Source organism: Talpa occidentalis, unplaced genomic scaffold (assembly GCF_014898055.3).
Source record: "Talpa occidentalis isolate TD23 unplaced genomic scaffold, MPIMG_talOcc4v2.1 talOcc4.2, whole genome shotgun sequence".
Taxonomy (NCBI): Eukaryota; Metazoa; Chordata; class Mammalia; order Eulipotyphla; family Talpidae; genus Talpa; species Talpa occidentalis.
The window spans coordinates 19,365,999-19,390,747 of NW_023602073.1; the positions used below are offsets into that span (position 1 = coordinate 19,365,999).

Below are 24,749 nucleotides of genomic sequence, written 5' to 3' on the forward strand. Positions count from 1 at the left end.
ACATATAGCGTTTTGTTTTTTAAGATTTATTTATTCATACAAGAACTGGGGTACAGGCCAGAGGCGTGGGGATGGGGGGTGAGAGAATTCACCAGAGAACAGGAATGGGGAGCAGAACAGGTGGATTGACTGAAATACACTGCTGAGGGGAGCAGCGGGTAAGACAGGAGAGGTCTGCCGTGCTATGTGGGTTGCTCCCAGGCCGGGGATCAAACCCATGTTGCAGTGGCTGTGGATAGCTTCACAGGTTGTGTCTTAAACCCCTTGCACTACCAGGGAGGCCCCATATAGGGTTTTTGGATGAGGATTCTCGGTCTTCAGTGAGATGTGAGCTCAGCAGAAGGTCCTCCCACACTCATTGGCCTCCTTCCCAGTGTAATTTCTGTGATCTCCAATAAAATTAGAACTGAAGGCTCTTCTACCTTCATCACACTCTCAGGGTTTTCCTCCTCTATAAACTCACCAATGTTTAGTGAAGTCTGAACCTTCCCTGAAAGCCTTCCTACCACTATTATGCTGGTTACACTTTATAATGGTATCTCCAATGCTGAGTGAGTTCTGTGCTGTTATTGAAGGCTTTACCACATTCATTGCATTCATAAAGTTCCTCCCCAGAGTTATTTCTCTAATGTTTAATAAAGACTAATGTTTAATAAAGTTTTTACCACACTGATTACACCAATAAGGTTTTTTACTAGTGTGAATTATGATGTGTTTAAAAAGGGCTGTTGGCACTGAATATTGTTCCCCTCTGTGGAGTCTCTGATGTCCAAGACCATTGATGCTGTAAATGAAGCTTTTCCCACAATGATCATATTTGTGTTCTTTTTCTTCCTCTGAATTTCTGTGATGACTTTCAAACCTGTCCACATTCACAAACGTCTCTAAAATAAGAGCCCTGGAAAATGTTCCTGTTTCTACAGATTCTACAGACTGTCATCTTCTGTAATCCCATTCCTCTGGATACTTCTTGCTTTGGAGCCAATTTCCCACTCTTTAAAATAAGAAATGAGTCATTCAGATGTCAATTTCTTTTTAAACGTTTTATTATGGAAAATCTTAAAATGTGTAATAGTAAAAAGAATACAAATGTCATCTTTTTGAATGGATCCAACAACCAATAAATACTTCTCCAGTTCAATTAAGGAAGAAAATATAAAATAGGTGTATCTTAACACACAATCTATATAATACTTATTAAGGCAGGATTAGGAACAATTTTTGCTACCAAAAAGGAACACAAATTATTAAAGCACTCATTAAAGTCTAAGGGTATAAAGAAAGTTTTAAATTTGCATTGAAATACAATTATAGCTTAAAGTGTATTTATTCCATTGCTAGGAAAGACAACCAAATAGGATACTGTTTGCGGGTTCAGTGTAAACCAGCAATTCCTATATCAAATTAAGGCCAGTATACTTTATGAAAATAACAAAAAAAATCACTTTTACATGAAATTTGACCTGAAGAAAACAAATTAGCTGTCCCATTGAGCTTATTAAAATGGAAATTCCACCTGATCTCACAGGAAATACTGGAAAAGGAAGATTTCTCGACTTTCCTGCACACTTTATTGCTATTTTCTGGAGACAGATTCTATAAAGTGAGGCTTTATAATTGGAACACACAACTGACATGCGGAGAATGTGGAAAGGAAAAGGTGTATCTAATCTAGACTGGAGCAACATGTAGGGAAGGTAAGAATGTGAAAACAGGAAATCATTCAATGTAGAAGCAGACAGGAGAAATGGAGTCAAAGTGTAAGGTTTAAAAAGTGACTATCATTGATGGGTTGAGAAATCTTAAAAGGATAAAGGGTAAAACAAGGAAAACATTTATGAGGTCACTGCAAAAGAGAGCAACAGGATGATGTGGTAATTGAATGGAAAACAAAGGTAGGTATGCGAAAACTGAATAGAAATCCTTTGCTGAAAAGTCCAAGAATATACGTTGTACTTTAAGAGAGAGGTAGAGGAGTGAGGAAGGACTTAAGGGAAAAGTTAGTGTTACAAACACTAATGATTAAGTTGTAAACAATGGCCTTGGGTGGCCAAGCAAGAGCCCGCCACCCTAACTCACCTTCCTCACTTCTCTTGTAGGAGGTGGGGTGCCAGAGTCATGTGTGAGTAGGGTCTCCAAGGGCTAGAGCTGATATGTTGGTGACTGTTGTGCAGCTCCCAGAGATGTCACCTCCTCTCAGAGTACTTCCTGTCATCTGCTTGAATGTACCCTGGAGATAAATGGGTTGGGAGGAAATCGCTGTGAGAACTATAGCTAAAATCTTAGGGTAGGTCTCTCTGGAGACAGGATGGGGAAAAGGGCTCAGTGGACTCAGAAGGAGAGATGAGACGGAAAAAGGAACTGACAGAAACAGAGACATTCCTAAAGATGGGCTTATACTCCATCCACAAAACTCCCCTCCACAAAATATAGAAATCATTAGATGAAAAATTGTCATCAGTTAAAAAGACCTACAACATGGATTTTTTTTTTTAAGATTTATTTATTTATTTATACAAGCACTGGGTACAGTCAGAAGCATGGGAGGGTGAGAGAATTCACCAGAGCCAGAGCAGGGAGCAGAATAGGCAGAAGGACCGAAGTACACTGCTGAGGGGAGCAGCGGTCGGCAGGAGAAGTCTGCGCGCCATGTAGAACCCTCTTCTGGGAATTCAGGAGCAGCCAGGGATCGAACCAGCGCTGCAGAAGCTGCGGGCAGCTTCGCAACCCAGCACGCTCAACGCTGCACCACTGGGGAGACCCTACAACATGGATTTTTAAAGGCTATATATACCACCTTAAAAAAAAAGGGTAACAGAAAAGAATTTGACATTTTGCTAACAGTGATGCCAATGTCTTAAGAATTTGACCTGCACATAACCAAAATTTAGTAATGAAGAGTAACTTCTTTTTTTAACCAACCTTTCTTGTACTCACTCTACTCCAGTTAAACCCTTTTCTATTTTAGATATGCCAACCACACCCTATCTGAGGGTTTCACATCTTCTTGGCACGTTCTCCCACAGATACTGGCAAGAGACATTCTCTCATTTCCTTAGAGTATACTCAAACATCATCTCCTCAGACATTTCACAGCTCTGCTATCACTATCAACCCTCTTACCCTACTACATTTTTCTTTGTAACACTCGCCACCTGACATCACGTTTCCTTATTTTTTTGCCACCCAGAAGTATCAATTCTCTACAAGAGACTTTCTTCCAGTGCCAAAATAGGGCCTGATACATAGCACATCATAAGTAACTTGGAAAAAAGAATGACTTAAGAAAGGGATTAACTGTAAGATTTCCCAACATTCGTTCAGGCATTGCTTGCTTTATACCTTGTGATAAACAAATGTGCTTAGAGGGAAAAGCTATGAAAACATTAAACAGAATAGGCCCACAATCTCTTCTGCACAATTCTGGAATCCCTCAAAGCTCTCAAAACCAAGAGTATTTTCACAAGTATTAGATGACAATCCTCAAAAATAAATTCATTTGCTAACAACACGACTTGAAACGTCATGAAGCTAGCTATAGTCTTAGTATGCACATTCAATATTTTATTACAGAAATAATATTGGATATGGGGCTGCCCCAGGTCCCTGGGTTGTTAAGCACTCAATAAAAACCCCTCAAAATCTCATTTCAAAAACACTTCGGACGCCAAGAATTCGACAAAAGTTGCCTGTTTTCTATGTGCTAAAGACCCACCAGATTGCAAGGAAGTCACCCCTCTCACACTAGGAGTTCTCTGCTTCTCAGACGCCTAGACCGGCTGGAGGCGGTAGGAAACAGGGTCGGATCCGGGCTCTAAACCCAGTCTTTCTTGTCGGGGTTCACTCCGGAAGCTCACCGCAGCCGGGATGCAACGTCGGGGTGCGGACGCTAGGCCGGAAGGCGGCCTGGGTATAACAGCGTGGCCAGGGCCGAACCATCACCGCACCAGGGTCCTTGGGAGCCCAGGTCCCACTAGCCGGAAGCCAGACCCTCCCTCACTAAGGTCGCGGAAGTTCCACCGGAAGTCCCGCTAGTCTCTCTAGGAACGGTCGTCTCTATGGTTCCCGCTGCGCGATGGCTGGTTCCAGTCTGGCCCGTGCGCTTCTCCAGAGAATTCCACAGCAAACCAGGTCCCGGAGTCCACACCTGGTTAGTTCAGGGATGACAGTGCAGTGTAAGAGCATGTTTATCTCCCGTGCTCAGCGGGCAGAATGAGGGGCGCCCCGGCACCCCAGACCGGCCGCTTTATGTGGATTCCGCCATCCGCCTGAGACGAACATACTCTGTACGTGAGCCCTTCATTAGAAATCAAATTTAATACAATTTGTGTGCAATGGAGAAAAGAGAAAGAATATAATTTAAATGGCTTCTAGTTAAACACCCACCGTTACCCATCGCCTCTTGGGTAATGCCCAGCCAAACAAGGTTGGCCCAAAGCAGGACCCCTGGGGCGGGAGAGTTTGCCCCAAGTCTAAGCCACCTCCTGGTGAGGACCCATAAGAAATGGGCAGAAGGGGCCTGGCAAGTCTGGAAGGAAAAGAGCAAAATCCAAGTCCAGATAAGTGCTGCCATTGACAGCCTTCCCATAGGTCTCTCCTCCAGGTCTTTGTCTCTTTCAAGTGTCCCCTGAGTCCCTGGAACAAGTCCAGGGCCAGGAAGCAAGCACAGCTTCTTCATATGTCTCTGCTCCATGTGTCTCTTCCAGATCTTCTTCCTAAATCCTCACAGTCTTTTCTAGCTCCTCCTTGCTGCGCAGCTCCACCGTTCCTTGGATGGGGAAACTCCCCTTTCCGTGGACTTCACACAAGTGCCCAGCTAGCTATCCAAAAATCAGCACCTTTCCTATTCCCCGACATGTGCATCTCCCAGTGTGGATATACCCCCATATTTTTTTCTCTGCTCATATAATTATATACAGACATACACATTGTGACGCTTAAGAACTTGATTTGAAAATATTGTTAGCTTTGTGCTATGGCCCGAGTTACTTTATCTCTGTGCCTCAGTTTCTTTCCTTACTTGTCAAATGAGAATAATAGTACAGTCATCAGAGTTATTATAACTATTGAATGATTAACAGGTAAAGAGCCCTTCACACACAGTAGATAATCAGGTGTATGCTAATTATATACATATATAAGCTTTTGGGGGAAAGGGATTAATTTTTCATTTTATCAAAATAAGAGATACATATTGAATTCATACCACTATCCATATTTTTCATATGCATATTTATATCACGAGAACTTCTAGTAGGATTTTTTTTAAAGATTTATTTATTTATTTATACAAGAAGCGGGGCACAGGCCCCAGAAAGGTGAGAGGATTCACCATAGGCAGAGCGGGGAGCAGAACAGGCAGACTGACGAAACACACTGCTGAGGGGAGCAGCGGACGCGACAGGAGAGGTCTGCCGGCCCATGTGGGACCCTCGCCTGCCAGCTGGGATCAAACCGGCAGTGCAGAAGCTGCAGACAGCTTCATAGCGCTGTGCTCAACCTCCTGTGCCACCAGGGGAGGCCCTCTAGTAGGATTCTTATATCCTACTAGAACTTCTCAGCCTACTAAAATAATACTTAAACATTGGTTTTAATGGTCCCAGGTGTTTAACTTAATAGCTAATTACTATCAGTAGGATACTACATATATTTCTAATGTTTTGTTATAATGAACAGATCTGCAGACATACATTCTCATACATGATCTATTTTGCACAGATGATTTTATTTATAGGGGACAGGCCTCACATGTTAAGACTGCCTGGTAGAAGAATATATGTATTTTTAGTAACACATGATGCAGTTACAGTGCTTTCCAAAAAGGTTGTAACCATCTCATTTCAGAGAACCTCATGTGTAACAGCTTTTCCAAATTTTTTAGCCAAAGTTCAGGAGTATTTCATGTTAATTTTATTCACAGATATGTCTTAGTTCAGATCTCCAGATTTTTTTCCCCTGAATGCCATGATTGTTTATCCTTCTACATTAAGATATCTCAAAGGCACTTTGAATAAACATGTCTAAAGACAATCTCCTGATCTCTTCCCCCAAACCCAATTCTCTTTCAGTGTTCCTTTTGTCATCTCGTCAAAACCAGAAATAGGCATCTGTCTTCTTCACCCTTAAGTAAAGCCCATCAAAGCTATCAAATTTATCTTCAAAACATTTCTCACAGGCCTTCCTGGTGGCACAGGCGGTAAATGCAGTGCTGTGAAGCTGTCTGCAGCCTCTGCAGTGCCGGTTAGATCCCTACCGGCCTCCGAGCAACCCACATGGCGAGCAGGCCTCTCCTCTCTCACCAGCTGCTCCCCTCAGCAGTGTATTTTGTCAGTCTGCCTGTTCTGTTCCCTGCTCTGTCTCTGGTGAATCCTCTCATCCTCCCGCGCATCTGTCCTATGCCCTGGTTCTTGTATAAATAAAATAAATCTTTAAAAAAAATTCTTATTTCTTAAAAAAAAAAATTCTCACATGCATCCATGCATCCCTTTTTCTTCACTACCTCAACTCACAAACTGCCATCATATCTCTTGGTCTATTCTAACAATCTCTTAATTGCTCCTGTCAGCCATTATTGTCCTATCAATTCTCCCCAACATAAGTTTTTAAAGTTTCTTTTGAGCTTTACTACATCACGTCCTTGTGTGTCATTGTCCTTATTAATCCAAATTGAATCCTCAGTAGTACATTGACAAACATATGGATAAGGATTAGGGGGACCCCTAGGTAATTTCAGGATGGGAGCTGGTTGCCAGGGGTATCAACCATGTGACTGAGAATTAGACCTTTCAACCCCACCCCCTGATTCTGGGGAGAGAGGACCAATCACCAGTGTCCAATGAGGTAGTCAACCATGCTCATGTAATGGGACCTCCATAACCCCCCCTAAACAGTGAGGTTTGGAGAGCTTCCATGTTGTTGACCACATCAAGGGTATCCTCAGATTGAATGATCTCCCTGTCATGCCTTGCCCAAGTTATCTCTTGCATTTGGCTGTCCCAGAGTTATAGTTATCTGAATAATAAACTTATAAAAGTAAGTATAGCGTTTCCCTGTGTTTTACTAGCTGTTCTAGTAAATCATCAACCCTGTGGAAGGAGTTGTAGGTTACCCCTGGCTTTGTAGCTGGTTGGTCAGAAGAACAAGTGGCCTAAACTTATGATTGACATCCGAAGTGGAGGCAGTTTTGTGGGACTGAATTATGGAGTTAGCTAACTCCAAGTAGCTAGTGTCAAGATTGAATTGAACTGCAGAATGCCCAGGTGGTGTCAGAGAATTAGTTGGTGTGTGTGTAGGGGGGAACCTAACACACGTGATGTCTGGAGTGGTGTTGGTAAATACAACACGTGAAGGTGTTCTTGACATTTGAGCATGATCTTGATAGAACATTCGTTTAAAACTGGATAAATTTCAGGTTATTGTTGGGCTCTCCCATTCAGAAGAAAGCATCTTTATCTCAATTCTCTTGGATAAAATAACCCTCTTCAGAACCTTACTCAAAGCTCCTTTAACATACTTGGTAAGGTCCTGAGCACCTCCCCCTGAGGACTGTAAATAGAGATAGATGTCAGGGCCATAAAATAAAGACCCAACTAGTAAGTGCCATGAGCAAGTGCTGCAGGCCTTGCACCTGCTATCAGCAGAAGGGATTCGAGCAGCACTGTCAGGGGAGGTGCCATGTTCCCCACCCTCACTTACCTGCAGCTGCCTTGGACCAGCTCCTGGGAGCTAAGAACAGAGCTGAGTGTCCTGGTGGAGCTAGCCAACATGGAAGGCAGGTGGGCTCTGGGGCTTTTGCTTCTCCAGCTTTGACTTGAACCTGGGACTTGAAGGCTTTGCATGGCAGAGAGATAGGTGGAGGGGCTGGCGATGGCAGCTGTTACCTTGATGTGGTCTCTCCTTTTGTCCTAGTTCTTTGGGACCTGCCTTCCCCCTTTCTTGCTGTTCTCCACCAGCAGGTGCTTTAGGCTTGAGGCGAGTTTTCAGACCTCAGTGGCCCTGCTTTGGGCCAACCCTGTTTGACTAGGCATATACATGTGAGGGGATGGGGAATTGGGGGTATTTTACTGGGAAACTTTATTTTGGAATAGTTTTTCTTCTTCTCTCTCTAGGCACACTAATTCTATTAAAGATCTTTCACACCAAGAGCCTGCTTCCTTTGTTTTTATGTGCAGGACCCTGTTTTAGAGCATGCATCCCTTAAGTTTGGGGTTCCTGGGTGCCCCTTGGTCACACAATAGATCTAACAATATAAATGTAAGAGGCAAGAATCATGGAGAGGGGGCCATTATCAGGAAGGTGGCCACCACTGCCAAGTAAGTTTGTTGGCGTTGGTGTCTATATAAGCCATCTTAATAACACTGGGAAGCTCTCCAAAGAAGTCACCCAGTACCTGGTTCCCACACAGGGGCAGCTGGACTGTGAGTGTAGACTGCAGTGTGATGGACCAGACCAGCAAGCCAAGCAATGATGGAAAGCTGTGGGCAGAACCTGTGGCCCATGACAAGGGTACCCCAGAGACCCACACCCACATGGCGTCTAAGGCCATCATGCCAAGCAGGGCCACTGAGTACAGCCTGACCATTGAAATACATAGGCCTGGGCCACACAAGCTGTGTAGGTGATGATGTTCTTCAAGTTGAGCAGCATTTGGGGTGCAGATGTGGTTAATAAAACTGAGATGAGTTGGTGCCTGTGTTTTAGGATTCTGAGAAGGAGAGGCTGCTGAGGAAGGAATACATAGGATTTGGGAGCTGGGAATCAATTTGAGGGAACAGAATCACAGCAATGTTTCCCAAAAGAGGCACATGTAGGACATTAGGGGAGCAGAGAAGAGAGAAGCTGCAATTATGGATATTTGGTAAACCTGTGAGAATGAAATTGTCCAGAAAACTTCCACTCATGTACTTTGAATTCTGATGGGAGACTCCTGCTAAAATCAGGGAAGATTAGGGTATTGAAAAAACTGAGTTGGAAAAGGTTTTGAGGACACTAGGGAAAAATACACGTTTATGGGGGAGAGAAGGAGTACACAGTTACCCTGCAGGTGTTGGGTGTGGCATGCAAATGAAAACAGGATTGTCTGCAGGACTGTTAATAGCAGTTAGCTCTCAGGGCTGCCAGGTGACTGCCCCTACCTTATTCTTGCAGAGGACAGTAGGTTTATTCCTCCCTGGGGGTGAACTACAGGCACTTTGAACTTGGGGATAACAAATAAACCTGAGATAAAAGTAAAGGAGGGGTCTCCCTGGTGGCGCAGGCGGTTGAGAGCACACTGTGAAGCTGTCCGCAGCCTCTGCAGTGCGGGTTTGATCCTGGCCAGCCGGCTGGCCTGTGAGAATCCCATGTGGCACAGCAGACCTCTCCTGCCCTGCCCACTGCTCCCCTCAGTAGTGTATTTTGTCAGTCTGCCTGTTCTGTTCCCTGCTCTGTCTCTGGTGAATCCTCTCACCCTCCCGTGCATCTGGCCTGTACCCCGGTTCTTGTATAAATAAATAAATCTTAAAAAAAAAAAAAGATTGTCTTTATAAAAAAAATAAGTGAAGGAGAATGAAAATGGGGCATCTTTGGAATATGAACAGGATCACTAGAAAATTGGGGGCATACTTAGAGAACATGAAGAAGTAGTTGAGAATTAAGACTATGATAAAAATATTAAAGGACTGAAAGGTTGTGGAAAATTCGTAGGAAGTGGAAAAAAGACAGTAATGGAATAAAATACATAAAATCTTTAAAGATCAGATCAGGTGATCTGTCAGAATTTAGAAAAGTTAACTAAAAACATTTTCCCCTCTTCCTGAATTCAGAAAAAAATTAAAAATGAGCATAGATGCCAGAAAGATGGAGAACAAAATATTCACATTATTGTTGAAAGAGCTGTTCGGACATTATGGCTTTAATGATGCAATTAAATCTCCTCCATTCCTGAAAAGACTTACCTATCAGTCACTGGTACCATTGGAAAGCTACCTATTCACCCAGCACACACACACACACACACACACACACACACACATACATACATGGAGTCTGTGCCTGTGTTTTAGGATTCTGAAGACAGATTAGCTTCATACAAAATGAGAGAGAAAGTAACTGAGTGAATAAATCACATTTGGTTCCATTCATAAACTTACCAACCTAATACATTTCTTTTTCCTTCTCAAAACTATGACAGTGGGCCTCCCCGGGGTTGCGAAGCTGCCTGCAGCCTCTGCAGCGCCGGTTCGATCCCTGGCTGCTCCCTGGCTACTGGAGGAGGGTCCCACATGGTGCGCAGACCTCTCCTGCCGCCCGCTGCTCCCCTCAGCAGTGTACTTCGGTCCTTCTGCCTGCTCTGCTCCCCGCTCTGGCTCTGGTGAATTCTCTCAGTCTCCTGAGCTTGTGACTGTACCCAGTGCTTGTATAAATAAATCAATCTTTTTTTAAAAAAAATCAATTAATTAAAAAAAAAAAACTGACAGAGTTGAAAAAAATTGGAAACACTCTTCCCCTACATTTCCTGTCTGGTAAATGCAACAGAAATTCTTCCATAGATAATGGGATTAGAAAACAAGAATTCCTCCTTCCTCATTAACATTCAAATATGAATAATGGATTTCTTGAAAAAAATAAAGAAAATATAAAGGAGTAAATGAGCAAAGAAATTTAATTTTTAAAATCCCCTAACCGAAAAACATGAGCAGTAGGAATCCAGAACATTGGAAGGAAAAAACCTACATCTGGTTGCATCATTTATGAATTTCAGGTTATCAGGATGAGAAGATCCCAAAGATCCAGAAGGGAAAAATACGTGTAAAAAAGGAGAACAAATGGAAGTAGTACTGAACTTCTAATAGCAACTGTGAGAATGAGAAGGTAAGCAGTAATAGTTTCTAAATTCTGAAGGCAATGATTTCTAGCCTAGTCTTCTAGCCTCAACAAAACAACCACATGTGAAGTTAGAAGGCATTTTATTTTATTTCAAGGACGATTTATTTATGCATACAAGAGTTGGGGTACAGGCCAGAGATGCGAGGGGAGAGAAGATCCACCAGAGATAGAGCAGGAAACAGAACAGGCAGATTGACCGAAGTACACTGCTGAGGAGAGCAGCGGGGCAAGTCAGGTGAGGTCTGCTGCGCCTTGTGGGAATTGAACATGTGCTGCAGTGGCTGCGGATAGCTTCATAGGTTGCGTCTTAACACTTGCGCCACCACAGAGGCCCAGAAGAAGGCATTTTAAAGCAATGCAGTGGCCCAAATTTTATTTCCCAGGCACCATTGCTTAGAAAGTTGCTGGAGGGCATGTGTCACCAAAATCAGAGAGTAAGTTAAAAAAAGAAATTAAAAAAAAAGAGGAAACAGGGTATCTGCCCAAGATATAAGGGAGTATTGTCCATGACAATGATAAAGGAAGACTGTCAGGAGTCTGCTAGAGAACAAGGGTTGATAAGGCAGACAGACAGACAGACAGGAAGTCCTTAATGATAATCGGGAGGGAGCAGCAGCTATGCAGCCCAAACTGACTATTAGCATTGCATTTAAATGGGAAAACTCAGGATGAAGAGAGCAAAAATGGTGAGTCTAGGAGATGAAGATTAACTCAATTTGTTCAAATGTGCTGTGAATTCTTCCTGGAGAACCACTGACATAGATTTCTAAGGTTTTATTTGACGTTCTTCTCCTTCCTGGGCTAAAGGAGTTAAATAATAGTTCACAGGACTGGTATCTTCTTGCAGAAAATAGAAAGTTCTCTCAGACACCTTAACTCATAGGACTGAAATTTGAGATCAGACAAAGTTGCTTAATTTTATTCAAACTGTAACCAAAAAACTTTCTTCTTGGTTCTAATCCAATAGAAGACAGTTATGAGCAAAAGTGTGGCTTTTAGATTCAGTCAGACCTATTTTGAAACGGAACTGTGTCAGTTCCTATGTTAGTGTGTACATTACTAAGCCTGTTCCCTCATCTTCAAAGAGCTATTATAGCACATATTTGACTGGATAGTTGATTAAATGTCAGGGTATCTGGAAACAAGTGGTATGTAGTAGACTTCCAAAAATGCTAGCTTGATGACAAGAGAGTATGTGATGTTCATGAAGTGGTACCAACGTGTTAACTTTTGAGTGTAGCTCTGTGTGCAATCACTTTTGAGTATAGCTCTGTGTGTAATCAGTTGTTTCAAGTTCATTTAAAGTGCTTGTTAAAAGCACATTTCTGGACATTCCACCAAACTAGAATGAAAACCTCTGGGAAGGAATCCCAAGAAACTATATTTTAACTAGTTTTCTGGGTGATTTATATGGACACTAGCCTTGGGAATCACTGCATTATAAGATCATTCTGTTTTTTTTAAATTGCAGAACTAAACTTCAGTTTCCAGTGAGACCAAAATATTATGTGCCTAGAAGAGTAAAGCCCTTCCCCAAAGACTGAAGGCATACAAGCAAATATAGATTCCTGGGTTATAATTTAGTAATACTTAGAAAAGCATATAAAACAGAACATAATGTTGGGTTCTTTAGAATCAAGAATGAATTATATGGGAGTTCAGAAAAAGCCTTTAAGAATTGGGAACATATTACATTCTCCCTCTCATGCCCCCAAAAGTCACCAAATTCCCCCAGCTTTCCTCAGGGTCATCAGTACATTTTCCTTCTGTTTCTTTTCAGAAGTATATTACCATGATCATTACCCCCTCAGAGTATAGGGGACAACGGGAGTGTGATTGATTTTAAGATTTCAGGAAGAGGAAAAGCCAAGGCCCCACTGGGATTCGAACCCAGGATCTCCTGTTTACAAGACAGGCGCTTTAACCAACTAAGCCATAGAGCCACACTCCTCACGATCTTAATATTAGATCCATCTTTGCTTAATGGGTAAACTATTCTTGGCTACCCTATACCAATCGGCACTTTATCGTGAGAAAAAGGAAATCTTTTTGACTGCTTGCTTGCTCTGCAGGACTAATACAAGCGGGAAACGTTTAGGGTAGTTTGCGTGTTAGAATCAATAATACTTCAATTATTCCGAGGATCACCCTCAGTAAAAATCGAGGCTCTCCCCCTTCTTCAAATGGGACAAAGTCTTCTAAATGCAAACTTTGTTTTTACTGCACCTCCTCTTTTGTAACTTAGATTCTTCATTCAAATGTGTTAAGTGAGGCTCTCTTAATAGGATCTCCATAGAAAGATTCAGACTGCGGACGGGGCACGTGGGCACATCTGATGCAGAGGCTCCCCACTCTGAACTTTGAGTCTCTGTCTCCAACTGCCTCACGCTCTCTCTCACACATAACTCCGGTTCCAAACGGGGGCGTGGGAGGATTCGGAGCATGGGGTGGGCGCCCCTCCGACTTGGAGTTGTGGATGTTCAAAGTAACTTCCCACGAAAACGAGACTTTGTGTGGAGAATATAATGCAGTATATACAGATGTGGACTAATAAGACTGTTCACCTGAAACCTAGATGATGTTATAAACCAATGTCACTTTAATTAAAAGACACACACGCAAAAACGATTCCCCGGTACTCACATTTCTGGGACCGTGTGCGCCGCGGGGATTTTAAATCATTTCCTCAGCATCCACCTCTCCTGCCCGCAGGGGTTTTACTCTTTGGCCGGGTTTACAATGGTACCATGAAGAATCAGAAGAGGGGGCGACCCTCGGGTCCCAAGGGTCTCACTTGCTGCACCCCAGGCTCAATGGCCGCGCGGGCTCACTGCGCAGAGCTGCTTGGTGGATATATCAGAAGTAGGCGAAGCTTCCAGACGGGGATCTCTTCCTCATAGGCTTAGGAAAATGAATATAAGAAAGCGAAAATCAAAATCAACAAAAAACTATGAACCAGAGACACTTTTTGGGGGTGGGGGGCGGGAGGGGAAGGATTGGGGTCAGAATGGGGCGTTTGCAATTGTATGGGGGAATATAAAAATAAAATTTATTATTAAAAAAAAAAAAAAAAGAATCGCCGCTCTGAATGTGCACCAAGAAAGCAGGAAAAGTAAGGTGTGCATGACAAACAGGCTGCAAAACGTTTTTAATATCGTTTGGAAACGAGAAAAACCTTGCATTAAAAGCGCCTTTGGAGGTAGTGTGCGAGCCTCCTAGCACTCAGAATTAAGTCATTCATTTCCTTAGATACCTGGGTTCAGACCCCATAGCCACCATCCCGGCTCCCTCCAGGCGGCAATGAGATTCCCAGTGAATATGTTCTTCCTTAAAAGTGGGACATTCTCACTTCAGGGAATTAGCTTAGGCGGGGAGAATTCTCTTAGTCCAGGGCAAGCAGCAAAAGGTGTGGGAATCTCCCCCAGTCCAGTCCTTTCTTCTGTTCTAGTTGGTGGATTTCCCGGAGAAGCGGACAATGAGACAATATTTAACCTATCAAATTGGCAATCAAGCAAAAACTGTTGTTTGCCATAGGGTACTTAAAGACGGATTAGTTTCGGTAGTGGCTTCTGTCACAAATTACCAGAAATTCAGTGATTTAAAACAACAAAAATTAATTTTCTCACAGTTCTGGAGGTCAGAGGTCCAAAGTGAGTATCAAAAAGCCCGAACCAGATGTTGCCAGGGTCATACTCATGATGGAGGCTGAAGGGAAAGTCCACCCTTGGGTTTCCTGGCGGTGTTGACTGCCAGCGGCCCTAGATTTGCCCCAGCACAGCTTTTTCTTCCACCTCTGCCTCTGTGCTCACTTTGCTTCTCTTCTGTGTGATCTGTGTGATTCTGTGTGATCTTCTGGGTAACCTCTCTCTCTTATTTGGACACTTGTGATGACATTTAAGGTCCATTTTATAACCCAGGACAAAGTCTCCATCTCCGAATCCTTAACTTAATCTCCCCCAGTTTCTTTTACCATATAAGAAAGTATTTGCAGCTTCTAGGAATTAGGATGAATACCTTTTGTGGGGCCATTTTTCAGTCTACCATACGCATTGACATCCTGATTGCTCCATCACCAGGCAAGGGATTAACTGTTGATAACTTCAGTTTCCTCCTCTGTAAAATGGAAATAATAATATGAACTTGTTTATTTATTATTGGGAATATGTATGACAATATATGTGAAGAATTTATGGCAAAAAATAGGGATTATTGGCGGTTAAATGACTGGTAATTGTCATTATTACAGTGTGTTGAGCGTGTTGAGGAAACAGTCCCTTTCCTAGCACAAAGGGAGGATAAATGAGTAACATTTAGGGATGACAAGACAAAAGTCACCAGAATTACCAAATTATTTCTGTACAAACATTATTAAATTCTCCCCCCTCTCTTCCTTCTCCCTTCCCTCCCCCCACCTACCCCCCCATCTTGTTCTTACATACAGATAACAAGTAGTAACAGTTGTAACTACAGAGATAAATACCTTGGGCACCTTTTGGTTCCAAAGACGTTCCCAGGTTCAGGGAATTGCAAAAGAAATTACATGAGTCAGTTTACAAAAGCAAAGATGGCAGCGGTGGGATTCGAACCCACGCCCCCGAAGAGACTGGAGCCTTAATCCAGCGCCTTAGACCGCTCGGCCACGCTACCACGTACTGGATTCGCTGGGACTCTTTTCAGTGGTTTAAAAGCCACAAGGCTGTGCTTCAGTTCTAGAGCGAGTCTTCCCTACGGACGCCTTTACCCATCCCAACCACCACTAAACTCCGCAAAAGGGCTCCCCCTCCCTCCCGCTTGCACTGAACGAGGAGACCCGCGTTTGCCTCCAGTGCTTTTTCTGATGCTGGAGGGTGAAAGGAGAAGCAGCCAGGGCGGAATATCCTTCAAACTCGGAGAATCAGTCCTTGCGAAATGGATCAGAAACCCCCAGGCCGTCGCAGCCCCGGCGCCCCGAGGACACAGACCCGGAGCGTGGGGTCTGTGAACTCACTTGGGGGAGTTACACTTCCTGTCGCGACTTGAAGACGGAGGAACGCCCCTTCTCGCCCATCCCCATCTCGAGTCCTGCTTTGTGCGTCTTGTGAAAAGAAATCGTGGAAAGAAATTGTGCCAAGAACGACTTAGAAGTCTGTTCTCACCAGCGATAAGTAGTTTTTTCTCTCGGTCGTTGCGGTCTGGAAATGTTCACTTGCGTGGAGCCAGCCCAGGCCCAGTGTATCTGGACGTCACCGTCTGCGCATGTCGTTATCATCCAGTGCGGAATTTAGTGAGGTCTAATGTCTCCCAGCTTTAAGTAGTGTTTATGACATCGTGGAAATAAGCACTGTTTTGCATGTTTATTTATTCAAGAATAAAATCCTAAAGTGATCTGGTTCAGTCATTGTGAATACGCGGAGCAACAGTAAACATGACATGACACACGCTTTTGTTTTCTTCCCGATGTTTAAAATTTGTAAAATCAACTTTTGCAAAATTTTACAAGCTTGGAAGGGTTAGAATCGATAGGTCTACTGAAGTACCGGGAAGCAAGTGCCTTCTTAGCGCAGTAGGCAGCGCGTCAGTCTCATAATCTGAAGGTCCTGAGTTCGATCCTCAGAGAAGGCACAAGTGTTTTGTCATTTCTACACACTCATTTGATTGAAAAAAAAAAAAAAAAAAGTGAAAAAGCTTAGTAGCAGTGAGTTAGCCTTCTATTGTGAGGTACTTTGCTGTGAAATGGAGTTTCCAAGCTCAATTCCCAATCAATCTGATGTGATAAGCTAGTGAATGTAGCATTTAGTCTTTTGAAAACTCTGCTAGTTTTCTTTGGTAGCAAGACAGTTTTTCATTACACTGACTACATTGTGTTCTGTAGTAATTGTATAAATTTGTAGTAAAATTAAAAAAAAAAAATTCAGTAGCTGAGACTCACCTATTTCACTGTCCTGGAAGTAGAAGTTTTGAAATGGGTCTTCTGGTGCTAACATCAAGATGTGGCAGAGTGCCCTCCATGGGGGACAATTCATTGCTTATCTTCTCCAGCTTCTAGAGGTTGCCCTGCCTTGCAACATGGTCACAACACTCTGATCTCTGCTTCTGCCTTCACCTCTCCTGCTGACTCTGACCCCTAGTGTCCTCTTATAAGGATCTCGTGATTCCATTGAGCCCACCAACTTTTCCAGAATAATCTTCTCATGGTAACACTTAATCACATCTGCAAAGTCTTTTTTGCCATGCAAGATAGCATAGTCCCAGATTTCGGAGCTCAGGAAAATGTTATCTAGTGGAGAGGAATGGGGGACATATTTACTTACCGTAGTCTGACTCTAGTCTCCAAGGATTCATGCCGGACCTACCTGAAAAAACATCCAGCCCATTGCTGTCTCCCCCCAATCTCAACTCACTCCAATATCAACTCAATTAAATCTCATCAGTCAAAAAGTAGCAAATCTCATCATCTGAATCACCCAAGTCAGGTATAGGTGAAGTTCTGTGTATAATTGATTCTGGGTACAATTTCTCTCCACCTGTGAATTTATGAAATTTACACATTATCTGCTTTTCCAGATACAATGGTGGGACAGGCAGGGACTGACCATTATAGACATTGCAATTCAAAAGGGATAAAATTGAGGGGAAAGGGAGTCAACAGTGCCAGGAAGGAGAGGGAGAGAGAGAGGGAGAGTAATAGATGGGGTGGGAGTGGGGGAAAGAGCCAGTATGGGCTCTGTGGAATTCCCAAGGTTTCTATCACCCAGTTGTATGGATAAATGAATAAGCTTTATTATGACCCCAGGCCTGCACGATCACACCCACAATGCCCCCACATTTCCCCTGCTTTCCCCAGTTAGGACTTCGGCTGGACTTGGGTATTTACTAAGCAGTAAATATATCACTGCCATGCTAGCTGGTGGGTGCCATGGGAAAGAAGTTGTCCTGGTTTTGCGGGGATGTGTGTGTGTGTGTGTGTGTGTGTGGTGTGTATGTCAGTGGGGGAGGAGGCTTGTAACTCTCCCTGAAGGCATAAGTTTGGGGCATTGACATAGAGGAATACCCCCTTTTTCCCTTGAAGGTGCTGTATGGCAGTGTGAGAGGATGTGCATGGGTCACGAGGATGACCACTGATAGAGAAGATTCAAGCTCTGTCCTGGGGTGGGTAAGAAGCCTTGGTCCTGATTGGGGGCTCTGTCTCTGCCATCCTGGAGGTTGGAGGCAGCCTGTGGCCTGCTGGAAATATTGGGATAAACAACTTGATGCATGAAGCAAATAAGTAAATTTAATTTTTTTAGAGCAATGTTTTGGGTTAGTTTGTTTTGTGATAATAGACAACCGAAATGCAAACAAAAATGAATGAGATATCCCTAGACACTAGAGTGGTTAAAATTAAAAACAATGATAATTCCATGATTTAGAGAGGCTGTGGAACAATTGGAGTGCTCACATGTTGCTGATGGCAATGATGGTGAAGCCACATTGGAAAACTTTGTTATTTCTAATAAAGCCAGATATTTACCTCTCTTCTGATCCAGCAATTTCACTACTTTGTCATAGCCAAGAGAAGTCGGGGCTTTTATCCAACAAGAAGTTATGTACAAGAAGACTGAGAGCAGTTTATTTTAATAACTCTAAACTTGCAACAAAACAATTTTTTAAAGTAGTATTTTTATTATTTTTCATTTCAAAGTATTTTCTGATGACTTATTCTTTGACTCATGGATGTCTTCCCAGTGTATTTCTGCAGTTTTGATACAGAAGGATATGTCCTATGTATCCTATTATTTCTTCTGTTGTCTAGTTTCATTGAATTGTGGTGTTGTGTTCAAGAGCAGCTCTTTTACGTCTTTAATTCTTTAAAATGGGTTGAGGCTTCTTTATGGCATTATATTTAAGTTTTTTTATATGCCACATGTATATTTAAAATATTTTGCATTTTCCAGTGTTGGGTATAGCATTTTCTATAGGTCTATTAGGTCAGGTTTGGTTATTTATTTTTCTCTTTTTACAAAATTTACCTTTTGCTTGCATTAATTACTGGAAAATGCTTAAATCTCTCAAGCTGACAGACTCTGAAGAATTTTGCTTTACATATTTTGTAGTCATATAGCTAGGGACATGCATGTGTAAAAATTGTATTCTTTCTGAATTGAATCTATTTATTATTTTGAAGTGTCCCTCTTTATGTCTTATGTCCCTCTTAATGTTTCTGTCATAAATTCCATTTTATCTGATATTATTATAAATATACAAGATTTTTTCTGATCAATATTTTTAGGATTTCTTTTTGCATCTGTTTTCTAAGTCTTCTTGTCCTTGTATATTTTAAATGAATCTCTTAGCATATTACATTTTTATTAAATTAATTATATTTTTATGAGAAAATTTATTCAATTTTAGCTATTGGGATTATTTTTTTAACCCATCTTTTCTCTCTCTCTTTTTTCTTTTTGGCCTTTATTTAAATTAAAGACAAGCCATACATCCCTAGTGCTCATACTAAATCTCTCTAGCTATCTGTTAGAATTCTCCAGGCAGCTAGCTCTTTCCTCACAGCAACATCGTTCTGTCTCTGGAGTACTCCTGTCTAGGACATTTTAGTTGCCAGTTGATCATCGTCCCTAAAACCTTTCTGTTTTTCCTTAACACTGAACTTAAGAGAATAGACCCGCTGCCGCCCGCTGCTCCCCTCAGCAGTGTACTTCGGTCCTTCTGCCTGCTCTGCTCCCCGCTCTGGCTCTGGTGAATTCTCTCACCCTCCCGCGCTTCTGACTGTACCCAGTGCATGTATAAACAAAAACAGACAAACAAACAAACAAAAAAAAAAATGCCTCTATTTAAAAAAAAAAAAAAGAGAGAATAGACCCGGGTGTATAAGAATTCTTCCTCAGGTCCATTTCAAAATGGCAAAAATCCTAATCTTCCTTTGTAACTCTTAGTGGATTCATTGTTCATTAATTTATCTTAAAGCTGGAGATTGTTAGAGTTGAGAGTATATGTATCTGCATGTCTAGGGCCTTTAAACAGTAACAGAATGCAGATGTCGAAAATAGTCTCACCGATTTAATGCAAAACTTATATAGGAACAGTAGTTAGGATAACGTCACATCTCTTCTTTGGTGGTAGTGTTTAACTGTCATCTCCCTGAGAATTTTTTTCCTTTTCAAAAGTGAGGAATTCTGAGCAAGTTGTAAGGTACCTGACTGGGTTTTAACGCGGTGACTTTGGTACGCAATACTAGAAAACGCGAGGCCCTACTGGGAGTCGAACCCAGGATCTCCTGTTTACGAGACAGGCGCTTTAACCAGCTAAGCCATAGAGCCGCCTGGAAGCGGTGCACAGGGCTGGATCTATCTCGTTTTATGTCCACTGGGTGAGACATTGAGTTCACACTATCGGGGGTTACCTGCCGTCTTCAAAATAGAAGCCAAAGATAGGAAAATGCTTCACTTCCTCAGGACGCGCTGGCCCCATAAGAATGCAACAGGAAAAGTATCAAGCAGGTGCAGCGTTAAACAAAGGGGTTTTCTGTTATCCGGAGGAAAAGAGGTAGAGAAGGTCGAGACTTTACAATATGAGGGAGACGATTCAAGGGAAAATTAAATATATGTGTGTGTGTACATATACGTATATATGTATGCATGTATATAGAATACACATTACATATATTTAATTTTTTTAAGTGTTCAAAGATTTTCACAAAATAGCTGGTCAACTAAGTAACTCGGTAGAGGAAGCTAATTGTGCAGATCTGTAAGCACGAACATGCTCTCAGGCGGAGCGGAGGTTAAAAGCAATCGTTAGCTACAGGTGGCAGCCGCTTAGCTTCTCTTCGAATCCCGCAATGCATTTTCTACAGCACGCTAAAGCTCGTGGCAATCACCTTCCACGTAGAGCGTCTTGGGGGGTGGGGGGTGCAGAGGTGAACTTGGGGAAAGGGAAGCGGCCGCCTCCGCAGCTTCAGCCTTAGGAAATTTGGTGAACGTCTGAAAAATCCAACCAAGAAAAAGGGCCATTTGTTCCCTCCAGTTTTCTCTAGCCCTTTGTTCTCCTGAGTTTGGTGTGTAGTAGACTCGGCAGTTCTGAAAATCAGCGGCAGAAGAGGCGAGGGACGCAGTCTCTCCTCTAACCCGGTGCTGCACCCCGACATTTCCTTGCAGCTCATCTCCTCCGGGGAAGTGCAGGGAGCCGGCCGGTGGAGGGGGGTGGAGTGGGGAGGTCACCCAGATCGCAGCTGCAATTCAGTAAAAGACCCCAGTGGCTTGGGGGGTGGGGGGGAGAGGAGGGGAGGGAAGGGTAAGGCCGTGGGAATATGGTGGGTCCCGGGGTTCCTAGGACAGGCAGGACTGAGATGACTGAGGGAGACGAAAACAGGGAGGCCTGGACAGCGGAGCGAAGACCCGAGACACCCCCCACCCCACCCAGGCAACTGTTAACAGATCTAAAGCAACACAAGACAAAAATGCAATCACACCACTGATAGGAAGGGATAGGTCATCCAGACAGAAAATGAACAAAGAAATAACGGCTTTTTTTAAAAAAAGATTTATTTATTTATGCATATAAGAGCTGGGGTACAGGCCAGACATGTGGGGGGTGAGAGGATTCACCAGAGACAGAGTGGGGAACAGAACAGGCAGATTGCCCAAAGTACACTGCTGAGGGGAGTAGCAGGGAGAGACAGGAGAGGTCTGCTGCGCCATGTGGGTAGCTCCCTGGCAGGGATGGAACTCATGTTGCAGTGGCTGCGGATAGCTTCACAGGTTGCATATTAACCTCTTGCCCCACCAGGGAGACCCTGGCCTTTTTTTGTATTTTCTTTTTTAAGATTTATTTATTTATGCATACAAGAAGTGGTGTGGGGGGTGGGGGTTGGGAGGATCCACCAGAAACAGAGTGGGGAACAGAACAGGTGGATGATTGCCAGAAATACACTTCTGAGGGGAGGAGTTAGAACTGATGGATTTATTAGACATTTATAGAGCTTTCCATCTCTCAAGAAATGAACACACTTTTTTCTCAAGTGCATCTGCAACAGTCTCAATAGGTCACACAATATCTCATAAAACATGTCTCAGAAAATATACAAAAATAGAAATTATGTCAAACATCTTCACAGACCACAATGTTATAAAACTAGAAATTAATAACAAAAAGAACCCCGGAGTAAGCCAAACCATGTGGAGACTAAAAAAAAAATGCTTCTGAGCAACTCCTGGGTCAATGAAGAAATCAATGAAAAGATAGAAAAGAAGAAACAAGCTACCAAACCCTATGGGATACTCTAAAGCAGTATTATGTGGGGAGCTTAGAGTGATACAGGCCCAAATTTTAAAACAAAGAAAAAAGGAAGGAAGGAAGGAAGGAAGGAAGGAAGGAAGGAAGGAAAATTAGCTCGGCAGCTGAAAAAACCAGGATAAAAAAGAAAAAAAAAAAATCTAAAACCAGTAGAAGGAAAGAAGTAATAAAAATTTGAACAGAAATACATGAAATAGAAAACAAAAAGAGAAACCCAAAGATCAGAAACCAAGAGCTGGTCCTTTGAAACAATAAGCAAAAATAGACAAGCCATTAATTAGCTGGGCTTACAAAGAAAAGAAGAGAGAAAGCCCAAATCAATAATCAGGAATGAAGGAGGTAAAATTGCAGCAGACACTGCAGAAATACATAGGATCATAAGAACCTATTTCAAAAATCCTTATGCAAACAAAATGGACAATCTAGAAGGAACTGACACATTTTTAGACTTGTACAACCCCCAAGACTGAATCAGGAGTTAGACAGCTTAAACAATTCAATGAGAGGTGATAAAATCAAGAGTAGTAAAAAAGTATCCTTAAGAACAAAAACCCAAAACCAGATGTCTTCTCCAATGAACTCTACCCAATCTTCGAAGGAGATCTAGCACCTACCTTATTTAAACTCTTCAGAAAATCAAGGAGGGAGAACCCCCCCAACACATTCTATGAGGTCAATATTACCCTGGTCCCCAAACCAAAAATAGTACCCAAAAAAAAAAAAAAAAAAAAAACCCAAACCCAAAAACTAAATATCTCTGAAGAACACAGATGTAAAATTACTCAAAAAATCCTAAAAAACTAAATATAGCAATTTTTCAAGAGACTCCTCCACCATGACCAAGCAGCCTCCCACCCAGGCAGGCAACGCTGGTTCAGCAGACACAAATCAACCAAGGTCATTCACCAGATCAACAAAGAGGAAGACAAAAATCACATGATCACCTCAATAGATGTGGAGAAAGGATTCAACAGGATCCAATATCCATTTGTGATAAAACTTCATAAAATGGGAATAAATGGAACTTACCTAAACCTTATACAGGCCATGTTTGACAGACTCACAGACAACGTCATACTCAGTGGTAAAAGCTGAAAATGTTCCCATTTAGATCAGAAACAAGTCAGGGGTGTCCACTAGTGCCACTACTACCCAACATAGTATTGAAAATCTCTTTTGTCTTTATGTGTTAATACACAACCACCATGGGACCCCCTGGGACCCCCAAATTTGCACGCTTTAAAAGGATCTGGCCATCCATGTGCATAAAGGCAAAGCAGACTTTTAATATGAAAGAACTTGAATTAGTGTGCCTAGAGAGAGGAGAAGAAAAGATATTAGTGTCCCCATAAAACACCCAGTTACCCATCCCCTTGTGAGTCAGTGCCTGGCCAAAGAGGGTCACTGGATGCAGGGCAGCTGAGGCCCCAAAATTTGCCACAAGTCTAAGGCCCCATCTGGTGCAGACCCAGAGGAAAGGGGCAGAAGGGGCCAGGCAAGTCTGGGATGAAAGGAGCAAAATCAAAGTACAAATCAAGAGAAAAGCCGCCATTGTCAGCCTTTGCATGTGTCTCCCTCAAGTGTCTCTACATGTCTCTCCTCTACATGTCTCTTTCCATGTCCCCCAAGTTCCTGGTGCAAGTCCAAAGCCAAGAAGCAGCTCCCTTCTCCATGTGCCTCTCCCTGAGTCCAGAGCCTTTAGTGTTAGAGAGCTTGACTTGAGGTCTCAGCTCCACCCCTCGGTAAGTGGGGGTGGGGAACATGGAACCTCTCCTAAAATTTGCACACTAATTCTGTTAAAGAGCTTTCACACTAAGAGTCTGCATTTTCTTTGTGCACATGGATGGCAGGACACATTCAGAGCGTGCGAGTGTGGAGATCCCAGGGTACCCTTTGGTCGCTGGCTAACATGACCACGGGAGCAGGATTTCACGTGCTTCAGGATGGACTTTGGCCAGCCAGGTGCCCAGATTTGGGAATCCAGCCTCCAGAACAAGCACAGCCCTTTCAAAGCCCAAGAAGCGTGAGTGCCCACCCAGTCCTTGGGAGGGTAATTGCATCTCCACAGTAAGGCCACGGTGGGGCGCCATGGAGCAGGCTGCGGGCCCTGCTGAGGGACTCTCCTCAAGGGTCTCGAAATCTGCACCATCATGATTTTAGATGTCTGTTAAGCGGTTTGTAGAGTAGTAGGTTCATGTGAAAGCAATGACTTTGGAATGAAGTTTATGTACTTTGTATGATAGGTAGTGGGAACCTCTGGCATAAAGAAAGAATTCTGCAGCAATAATAGTGCTGCAGTGATGCTAATGAAGACTATCAGCATGATAATAATAGTAAGGTTTTAGCAGTTCTAATAGATTGGAGATCTGCCCCTTCCAGAAGTTTTTCTGTGTAGCTTTTCCCTGTGCAGGGGAGTAAGATCTGTTACAGGGATTGGTGAAGAGAGCAGAACTGGAAAGCTTTATCTCTTGGTGCCTCTTTATGAAGACTGTTATTATGTCACCATTGTCTTCATCTGCAGTATACCACCAGGACCCCTCCTCCCACACCCATTCCTCACCTATACTCACATCCAGGTGCAGACAAATTTGGTTCTCACTTCCCCAGTCTTGGCT

At 42.9% G+C, this 24,749-nt stretch overlaps 1 long non-coding RNA gene and 4 other non-coding genes across 5 annotated transcripts; 2 read left to right on the forward strand and 3 right to left on the reverse strand.

Moving 5' to 3' along the window:
* The first annotated feature begins 4,063 nt into the window (after nucleotides 1-4,063).
* On the forward strand, nucleotides 4,064-15,344 carry LOC119251881 (uncharacterized). The gene is made up of 3 exons (XR_005126630.2): nucleotides 4,064-4,286; nucleotides 10,742-10,851; nucleotides 15,308-15,344. It is a non-coding gene; the product is annotated as an uncharacterized LOC119251881 (long non-coding RNA).
* On the reverse strand, nucleotides 12,736-12,809 carry TRNAT-UGU (transfer RNA threonine (anticodon UGU)). The gene has a single exon. It is a non-coding gene; the product is annotated as a tRNA-Thr (tRNA).
* Nucleotides 15,345-15,431: 87 nt separating the features above from the next.
* TRNAL-AAG (transfer RNA leucine (anticodon AAG)) lies at nucleotides 15,432-15,513 on the reverse strand. The gene has a single exon. It is a non-coding gene; the product is annotated as a tRNA-Leu (tRNA).
* Nucleotides 15,514-16,394: 881 nt separating this feature from the next.
* On the forward strand, nucleotides 16,395-16,467 carry TRNAM-CAU (transfer RNA methionine (anticodon CAU)). Its single transcript has one exon. It is a non-coding gene; the product is annotated as a tRNA-Met (tRNA).
* Nucleotides 16,468-20,085: 3,618 nt separating this feature from the next.
* TRNAT-CGU (transfer RNA threonine (anticodon CGU)) lies at nucleotides 20,086-20,159 on the reverse strand. Its single transcript has one exon. It is a non-coding gene; the product is annotated as a tRNA-Thr (tRNA).
* Between the last annotated feature and the right edge of the window lie 4,590 nt (nucleotides 20,160-24,749).